At 43.9% G+C, this 10,125-nt stretch overlaps 1 long non-coding RNA gene across 1 annotated transcript; it reads left to right on the plus strand.

Annotated features, from left to right (window-relative positions):
* Positions 1-830: 830 nt before the first annotated feature.
* On the plus strand, positions 831-5,041 carry LOC109323873. Its single transcript, XR_002104760.1, has 3 exons — positions 831-1,204; positions 1,313-1,316; positions 5,030-5,041. It is a non-coding gene; the product is annotated as an uncharacterized LOC109323873 (long non-coding RNA).
* The last annotated feature ends 5,084 nt before the right edge of the window (positions 5,042-10,125 follow it).

The following is a 10,125-nucleotide window of genomic DNA, read 5'->3' on the forward strand; positions in this document are numbered from 1 at the left end:
CCCTGCCTGCCGCACCTTGGCACTGCGGCTCAGGTGGCCTGGCTGCGATCAAGGCACTAACAGTGACCAACTGGACTGAAAGACAGCACTTGTGCCCAGAGAACTGGATGGATTTCTGTTCCTGAACAAGTGTTCACAATATGATTTAATCATCACAAAGCAACTGAACGAAACAGTGAAACTTATGACAGATACTTGCAAGTACACTCATATTCCTTGGCTGTCTCTTCTAGCTCATATCCCTCCTTCTCATCTTCAATATAAAGAGTCTAGATGAAGAGTCTACAAAAAACTACTTCAATTCACTACCAATTTCTGAGGAAATGAATGAACCCCACAGGCCAAGGTTTATGTCAGGAAGACCATTTTGGAGCATGGGAAAAGAGCTGAATGATGCAAAGCTCTGATATCAAGAAAAATGGATCCAGCAATGGAAGACAATTGACACCCTTAATAATTTTCTTATCACAGACCCCCACAACTAAACTTCCTGGTTTTGCTTTACTAAGGTAGAGCTGGACTACATTGAACAGGGTTCATCCTGGACAACTATCTAATTTGTAAACGGAATTGCATTGAAGACCCCAAGTGTGAGTGTGGTGAAATCCAAACTGTAGCACATATCATAGAGGAATGTCCTGTTTATCTTTGTAATGATTGCATTGAAGACCTGCACCAGGCTACTGATGATGCCTTGCCATGGATATCAAACCTAAAACTGTCACTCTAGTCTTGTCCCTTAGTGCCATTGTTTATAGGTTGCTTGTAGCTCGTTCTATTATTTGGTTGCTGTATTGCATATGAATAAATCACAAACTGGAAGCCAAGCACCCCTGCTCAACACCCTGGCTCCTAATTGACTATATCATACTGTGATGTCCACCTCAGCACAGCTACGACCAGAGCAGTGCGGGACTCCAACTGCCATAACGGTCATAACAGAGGCGCTCACGTCGCAGCCCGGTCAGATCCTGACAGTCTGCAGGTTCTGCTGAATCCCTGTCATCAACTATCTCAGACAGGACATGAGAAGAAGATGAGGAGAAGACCAGCCCCAAAGGCTGCTGGATAGATCCTTGTTTGATATCTTCCATCATGCCCATCCTTATGGCCACAAAATGATGTAACCCAAAGACGCAACCAATGAAGAAGTTCAATGTCAAGTGCTTCAAAAACCCTGCTAAAAACATCACCTCCAGCAGTGGTCTGAAAGCTTGCAGAAGAATTAATCAGGGGTGGACATGACAGGATACCTGTTGTTCCTCTTAGGACCTAGGCCCTCAGACAAGGAAGCAGTGAGAGTCACCCTCAGCCTGGTGCCTGTGTTCAGACAAGGCCTGGAGGAGTCCTGATGTAGCTGAGAAGCTCCATGGAGGTTGTCAAGGGACAATGATCAAGAAGCAGCAGAGGAAGCTTAGGTTGAAGATTAAGAGGAACTTACTGACTATGAAGGTGGCCAAGCATTGGATCAGGCTACCTAGAGAAGTTGTGGAATCTCCATCCTTGGAAATTTTCAAGAGCAGGTTGGACAAACACTTGCCTGGATTGGTTTAGTCAGGGATGGTCCTACCTTGAGCAGGGGACTGGACTAGATGACCTCATGATGTCGCTTTCAACCCTACTTTCCTATGATCCTAGGGGTAGAAACAGTTATCACCTGACGTGACTTTTGTGGTGCCTTGACAGTTTTAACCAGGGCACAGATACTGAGAAAATACATCTCTACCCTTTGTTGCACCACATCAGTAATGTGATAGTACTGATAGGTGGTGCTGCTTTATTGTCGCAGGTGTCTATTTGCTCTGTGGCAGGAGACTGTAGGCAGCTTGGAGCTGCCTGCATGCTCCTCTTACCCTTGGCATGTGCTCTGTTGGCTTTTGAGCCTGATCTTGCACATCCCAGGTTGGATAGGGCCCCTCAAGCCCCCAGAGCACCTGCCTATTTTTCCCCACATACAGAGTTGTGTCCCACATGTACATCTCCAGAAGCAGAGAAAACCTGCATGGGTCCTGGCATGGAGGCATGGGACCTAGGGAATGCCAGGCACCCCACATGTCCATCCTGGGGCCCACATGACCCCAAACCTCCATGCTAGGATCCTCACTGACCCGTACCACCAGCTGAGGCACAGGTCAGTGCAGGACCTGACAGGGGGCAGCAAGGGACCCAAGGAATCCCCAGGCAAGGGGAACACATCACCCCTTGTCCTATATTGGGCAGGGGACCTCATGTGGGGCAAGCGTTGATGTGTGTGTTGCCCAATAAAGCAGATCAGCTGGAAAAATATGTCTGGCTACAGCTGAGCCACTTCAGTTTGGCAATGTAGGTTTCTACCCTATGATCCCACCTATAACAACCCATGAGAATATCATTGCAACTGCCCAGCTCAGCTAGCAGAGGGAGTGCCAGGTCACCAAAGCATCTTTCCTTTCTCTGTTATCTGAAGCAAGGATTTGTGTGGGTGATACCTTTTATTGGGCCATCTGCACAGTTGGGATAGACTTAGGCAAGCTTTCAAATGCAGGGCTGCCTTCTTCAGGTGACTCACATTCAAAAGCTTGCCTAAGTCTGTCCCCACTAAGGTGCTGGCCCAATAAAAGATATCATCCACAGAAATCGTTGCCTCTCCAATATCTCCTGGACAGTCATAGCTACAACATTGCCCCAGTGCTACCTTTCTCTACTATGCCAGTGTTCCAACACGGCAACATGAGACATGGATTCCTGGTTAAGAAAAGACAAAATATGGGACATTTAACCCTCACTTACCTTTCTTGTTGGGACATGGCTGCTGTAATGTCTGCTCTGGCAAAATGTAGCAGTGCCTTGAGGCTGGCCACTTGTGCCTCTGTAGGCAGACTGTAGGTCAGTTATAGTTTAAAGCTGGGGATGGAGGTTAAAATTGCATTCTCTTTGCTTACAGTTTTTCAGCCATGGAATTAAGTTGAAGCCACTGGACTAAGGCCCAGATTCTAAAAAGTACTTGATCACCTGCCTGTCTCAGTAGACTCCTAAAGCCAATGTCTAGGCACCACTGATATCTTCAAAATTGTTACCTACTTGTCCATGTGGCCATGTGCCTTGTTTTCTGCATGGCAGGAACTTACCTGAGAACTGATGCTGCATGGAGGCCTCACTGAAATGGAAGCTCAGAGACCGTCCAGCAGGATTCTTATAATAGATGTGTCTCTTGCTTATCTAAGTAGTTGGATCGGAGCCTCCAGGCTTCAGTTGAGTTCATTTTCCCTTCTTTATTACCAGAGGTCCCAGGACCATGTCACCTCTGGTAATAAAGAAGGGAAAATGGTAATGTAGCACTCTTCATACATAGGGAAAAAAGGTGTTATAAAGAGGATGGTGATCATCTGTTGTCCATGCTCCCTCCTCTGCCAAAAAAGGCATATTTAGAAGCCAATAAAAGGAAAAACACAAGACTCAAGGTATTCATTACAAATACAAATATCTTAAGCACAGCAAATTGTTAGCTGATAGCATAAAATCAATTTCTGCTTGTTAAGAAAGATAAATCTATAACATGATGGTGAGATTTTGGGTGGGATGTTGAGTAATGGCTTAACTTTTTGCAGAGGAGATCTATGTTGGAGAGTAGAAAAAAACCTTCTGTTTCCTATAAGGATATTTAGGGATGGAAACAAGTAATTCCTCCCACTGAAAGATGAGAACAGGATGGGTAACCATATCAGGAATGGTCTAGGTGCAGTGGATCCTGCCTCAGAACAAGGGGTTGGGTTAGATGACCTCTTGGAATCCCCTTAGTTAGTCTGCTGAGGTGGAGCCGGTCATGCTGTCTAATCAAAGCATTTATTAAAATCAGAACTGAGACGGTGACAGTCTGGCATCTCGCCACTTCCTTCATGTGGCTATTCTGGTATGCAAACTCTTAGGCAGTGATTCCCAAAGGTGTGCTGCAGCACACTAATGCACCGTGAGAACAGTGGAAGGGTACTGTGAAAAATGATACTTTTCTTTCTTTTTTTCTCCGTTGTATTTTAAGCCAGAGGCACAGAGTCCATGCAGAGCAAGGTACAGTGCAGGGTGCAGTAGCATGCAGCGCGGCTGTACAGCAGCAGCAATTTGCAGATGTCCAGTCCCAGTACAGCTCCCCAATGGCTGGAAGTTGCATGTGTACTGTATCCAGGGAGCCAGGGATTGGGGGCAATGCCAGTGGCACTGGGACCAGACATCTGCCAACTGCTGCTGCCACACCCTGCCTGCACCCTGAGGTCATCCTGTGCACCGGCACCTTAATGCCACACTTTGCTGTGCCCAGGGTCATTAATGCTACACTTTGCTGTGCCCAGGTACATGGCAGAGTGCACCTGCGCAGCTCCCCCACTCCTTTTCATCTGACTGCAGGCAACTGGAAACCCTCTTGCTCGGTCCCCGCCCCTGTCCCTCTGAGTTCTATGGAGACCTTGCACCAAGTATCCCTGTGCCCCACTCCTGACTCCAGCCATGTCTGTACTCTGTGACTTCCCAGGGCAGTGTGGAGTTTGCTTGCCACTTCTCTCTTGGTCCTGGGGTGCACAGTGAAGTGGCTCTATGTACCCTGTTGCAGAGACTGTTGCTCCAGTTCAACCTAATGATGCCACCCCCGGGGAGGGCTTTCCCCATTCCCTTGCCACTGCTGCTGCTCCCAGAAGTGAGGTCTGTGTGCAGCTTCCAGCCACTGGGGAGCTGTTTTGGGATCAGACATCTGCAAACTGCATTTGCACCAATGCTGCCACTTTTGGCCATTCCCCTTTGCGGGTGTATGAGTGAAGTGTGCTGCCAATTTTAATTCAGAAAAAGTGTGCCCCAGATATCAAAAGGTTTGGGAAACACTGCTCTAAGCCTTCATTTAAAGTCAATGGTTGAGATGTCAGCAACCATGCCAATTTGTATGAAATTATGGTTCTGAAAGGAGCAAGTTACTCCATTTATTTTAGTGGGGGTGCCTCAGATGCCCAGTGCTTTAAATGTTAACACTGTTCAATGTCACTGCACACCAATGTATAGAACAAAGGAGAGGGAGAAACATTAAGACATACAGTCAACTGTGAGCAGTGGCACATGGAGGCAGACCTTAAAAGTGTCTCTCTGTCTTCCTAGTTTCCTGGTTAGAGTCTGAACAGCCTCCCACCCAGGGCACCCCAGAGAACAGGATGTAACAAGAATTTAAGGCCTTGTCTTCATTACAAAGTTCCTCTGACAGTGATCTCTTGGGTAGAGATGTGAAAAGATCACCCCCCGGTGGTGGCGTAGCTTGGCCAGTAACACCTCCTGATGCAGATGTAGTTCTGTTCAGGGGACCTGGTATAATGCTGGTGGTAGAACTCCTTCTGGCAAAAATGTGTTTAGACCAGGAGGCTTCACAAACCCAGGTTAGCAGCCCGATAGTGTTGACTAAGTACTACAGAAATACAAATGATTCTCTTGGGGCTGAATAATGGGATTTGGCTGCCCCTCTGGGAGAAAGGGGAAGGTTTTTGCCAATCCTATTTCTTCCAACACTTCAGCATTTTGTCCTAATTCCCAGTGTGTTACAATCTAACACATTGTTTTAGTGTTTGTTTACTAACATTAAGGGTGGCAAAATACTTGGCAAACAGTGATCCAATTTCACAACACCTTTGTAATGGAAGGAAACAACTTTCTTATGCAAAATAGAGACAGCGATGCACTAATTTGGCACTAGCAAGTTTCATGGTAGTACTGAGTCCTGAGGTGCTCTAGCCAGCAGGCAAATCTTTTCCCCATCCCTACTTCTTCCCCTTCCTCCAGACATCAGTAAGTTTTCATTATTAACAGAGATCATTGCAACCAAACAGTTCAAGCAGTACCCAGTTTCATAAAGCTTGGTTTTAATTGTGCAGTTTTCCAGAGTGTAAATTCCAGTATGTGGATTGAAAGTCAAATGGGGATGCAGGGAGTCTGTTCTACCAAAAATTTTTCTGAGTACAATGTAAGTCAAGAATGAATAAAGAAGCTTGGAAGGAGACCCCGGACATCAACTTACCTGTATTCTGCTCCAACTGAGACTGTCACAGATGCGGGAAGGGCTGACATCAAGATCTGGCTCATAACTTTCCCTATTTTGGAATCAGCTCATTAGACCTGAGCTGTGAACCAAATCTTGCCCAAGATATATGGTTTTGGTTAAGATTCAAAATCAGTGTGTTAGATCATACTTACAGTAACAGTCTAAGGCTGCCTGGAAATTGAAATAGATGTGGTGCCAGGAGGAATTGTATTAATTGGTGAAAATCCAGTGCTCTGATCCAAGACTAATACCAATTTTCATGCTCTGATAAATCAAATGTTTATTCATTGCAACTTGACATCTGTGCTTCATTGTTTCCTGTTATGAATGTAATGCTTCTTTTAATTTGGCTCCAAAGGGCTGGGAATATGTTTTGAAGGGCTGGATAGCTGGTAGCATTATGGGGTTACCTGATGGCATATAAAGGGCCTTAGGGGGAGCATGTTGGGACAACTACTGGGCTTGACAAGGACGAAAATGAAAAGTATTGGTCACTGCCTGACTCAGTACCTTGGACAGTGCCAACCCTTGGCAAAAAGAGTTGTAATAGAGCGGGAGGTCCGATTTTTAAACTTAGTAAAATTAAACCCGTTCACTGATCCCCACTTAATAAATCTTCATATGGAACCTGACTAGTCTGTTTATGACTAAAACAGGAACTTGACAGGCCTGATATGTGTGTCTTCCTGTCAAATGCAGATTAAATCATTACCGCCATAGGAAAAAAAAACTGTTAGTGACACAGAAGCCAAGACAAGGCAGGAAAAGGGAATTAGAAGGACATAAAATGATTTGCTTGGAAGTCTTGAATCAGTATATTGTAACACCACTGTTATTCTTTAACTCAATGGGCAGAACCCCTTGCTCTTCTGCTGCACTACGAGATGAGACGCTATGGCTGTAGCGTCAGACAAGCCCAAACATGAAGGAAGAGTAGAAGCATATAGCAAGGTGCATCCAATTATTTCCTTTAAGAGCTCCCCACTTAATACATTGATGATGTTCTCAGAATATCAGGTTCCAAGCTACCTTTCTTGTTCAGCTGTAAGGATAGTTTGTCTACTCCCAGGCTAGTTCACTTCAGAATGAAACCAGGACTTCTACTCCAGAGGAGATTTGGGAAGGGTCATAAAGATTTTCAATAATCCTCTGATGTAACAGAGTGCAGGATTTTGCTCTACATTGTTAGCATGGCTTATAGAAGCCCCATCAAATCCAATAGGAAGTTGGCATGAGGGTGGTCCTTGACACTGGTGATATAGAAAATCTCCAAGATATTTTTTAGAAATTATTAGACACTTCAATGGTAAATGTATGTCCCTTTAACCACCCTGGCAAATGCACCAAATTAAAATGACTTGAAAAGCCTTTTTTCTCTTTGATTTAAATGACACTTCATTTCCAGGGGCCTCATGTCAAACCATAATCTAGCTTCCAGTGTAGGAATGGAAATGGAGAAGGTTCTTATAAATTTTCTGGCTGGATCAAAAAGGGCCTTAGGCTTACAGTTGAGGTTGGATCATTTTAGTTAAGCCCTGAAGGAATATTTGTGTTTCTCTTAAATTGATTGGGAAATGTTCTAAGCTAAATGTAAAAAGGTAAACCCCAACCCAGCATGAGTGCCTGGTTCCCAAGGAGCAACATTGCATCTGGATTGGGAAGAGGAGCTAAGAGTAGTTGTTTGTTTAATGAGAAGAACCAAGACTTTCCTATATTCAGGGGGACATCAGTCTAGTATTTATTTAAAAGAGATTTGATTTAACAGATGCTCTTTTAAATAGGCTGGGACCAGCCCATGGAAAAATACCCAAGTTGCATGAAGAAGGTACTCTGACTCCACAGCAGTGACCTCATCTCCACAAAGATCAGAACCATGAGATCCTGCATGTCTATTCCTGCTTTGCAGAGGGGCAGCAATAATGGTTAGTTGCCAGTAAAGAAATATTTCTGAAGATGATCTTCATGTCTTCCTAAGCCTGCAGGGGGACACGCTGAAATAATAACCAAGATGTAAGCCATGACTCTAACTCCAACAGTATGTTAACTCTGAATCCTGCCTTCTAGGTGCCAGCACTATTACACAGCTGCTTATTTGTCTTGAACTTAAACTATCCTGGGCACAAGGTCACTGTGGAAGCTAGCAAATTCTAGCTAAAAACAACAGGCTTAATCCTATAAGGCACACTTCAAAAAGTGATAGTCATTTAACTGTCTTTTCATTAATGATTTGCTGTTTCTTTAAACTGGAGCAAAACTCCTTGCTGCTAGAAGTTAAGCCTGGAAGCTTAAATTAAAGGCACACTTGTGGAAAGGGACGTTATCTGCCCAATGCTAGAACACTTGTTGCATATTTATCTCTGATTAAATATCATTGCTGTCTCTAGAGTGCATAGAATATGAGCTTTTCTTATCCTCAGATGCATTTTTGGTTTTTGGGAGAACTTATGACCAGATCTGGCTGGAAAATGTCATTTTCATTCCATGGGAAATTCCAAATTTTAGATTGTTTTTTTTCAGTATGAATTGACCCAAAGCTAAAATTTTCCATGGAACAGATATTCCAAAACTCCTTCATTTTGACGGTACTGAGTCATCTGTTTTAGAGAGGTTAAATCATCATAATAAAATATCAAATATATATAGTTAGTAGATTTTATTGTAAGACCAAACACTTTTTGCCTTATGCTATCAGAGGTCATCAAGTGATACATCCCCACACAAGTCTTAGTTTTTGACAAAACCTTATACTTTGAAAAAAACTGTTCTGCTGGAAATTTTTTGTCCAGCTCCAGTTGAAACCTATCTTCTCACAAAGTTGATGCCACTCACCAGTAACAATAAATGACAGTTTGACTTAAGAGTCATAGAAAAATAGGGTTAGAAGGGACCTCAGGTGGTCACCAAGTCCAACTGTTGCTTAAAGTAGTTCAGACAGGAATGATCCCATCTCAGCAAGGTGTTTGGAAGTTCTTAAGTACTGACAAAGATGGAGATACCACAAGCCTTCAGAATAATCTGTTTTAGTATTTACCCATCCTCATATTTAGAAAGGTCTTCCTAATATTCAACCTAAATTTCCCATTTCAATTTTAGCCCATTACTACTTGTCCTCTCACCTATGGAGGCAGAGACTTGGTTGACCTTTAGGATCCCTCTGAGGTCATTGCTTTCTTTGCTATTTTATTTTAGAAACTCCTGTAAAACCATTCCTTGGCACACTTGATGGAGATCAGCAGGGACCAGAATCACTGGGGGCACAGTCAAAGGAGAAGCAATGCTTTCTATTGCACACTAGAAAAGAGCTATTGAACAAACATATAGATGACACAAACTGCAAAGGAGAAGGATTTTTTGCCAGTGGTAAGTCTTTGAAGAACTCAGTACTGCATGGGTAGAATAGGACTTTTGAGGCTGATTGGGAACAAATCTGAGGGTTTCTACAAAAGGAGAAAGGGAACTTTGTGCACATTTGAGTATGTGTGGCATGATATGGTCAGATGTCTTTAAGGGTACACCTTCAATGTAGTAATGTAGGCTAGTTTAGCACTGCAAAGCTCTGATCTTCTCAGCCTCATGGACCTATATTCATAAGGAAGCTGTACTAGTCTGGGTGCTGGGACAGATTTCTGGTGCTACACTGATGCCTTAATCCTCTGCTCTCTGACCTCATTAACAGGTGGCTCTCTCTTGTCTATCATAGAGCGGCAGCCTGGAACAGTGACATAAGAACACCACTATGCAAGGTTCCAATAACAGCACTCATTCTTCCAGCACGCTTTCAAAGGGAAAAGTGGACAGCATGTCACAGCATGGATGTTTAATGAATGTCATCAGATTCAGTCTCCAAATCACAAAGAGATTTGTAGCGCACTTGTCTGACTTTTCCACCTGTCCAGTTCTTTCTTGTCTGCTAAACATAGCCTCTGTTCTTCATGCCACTGTACAGAGTTTCTTTAGGTGGTGTCTGCCAACTTCTAAGACACCTTCATGAAGCACTGGTGTTGTTGGAGGCCCTTTGTTTAGCCCTTTGACTTCACTCCCATCTCCAAGCTGAAGTGTCCTCCATATTCATTTGAACCATC

This window comes from Crocodylus porosus, unplaced genomic scaffold (genome assembly GCF_001723895.1).
Source record: "Crocodylus porosus isolate Cpor-Errol unplaced genomic scaffold, CroPor_comp1, whole genome shotgun sequence".
Taxonomy (NCBI): domain Eukaryota; kingdom Metazoa; phylum Chordata; order Crocodylia; family Crocodylidae; genus Crocodylus; species Crocodylus porosus.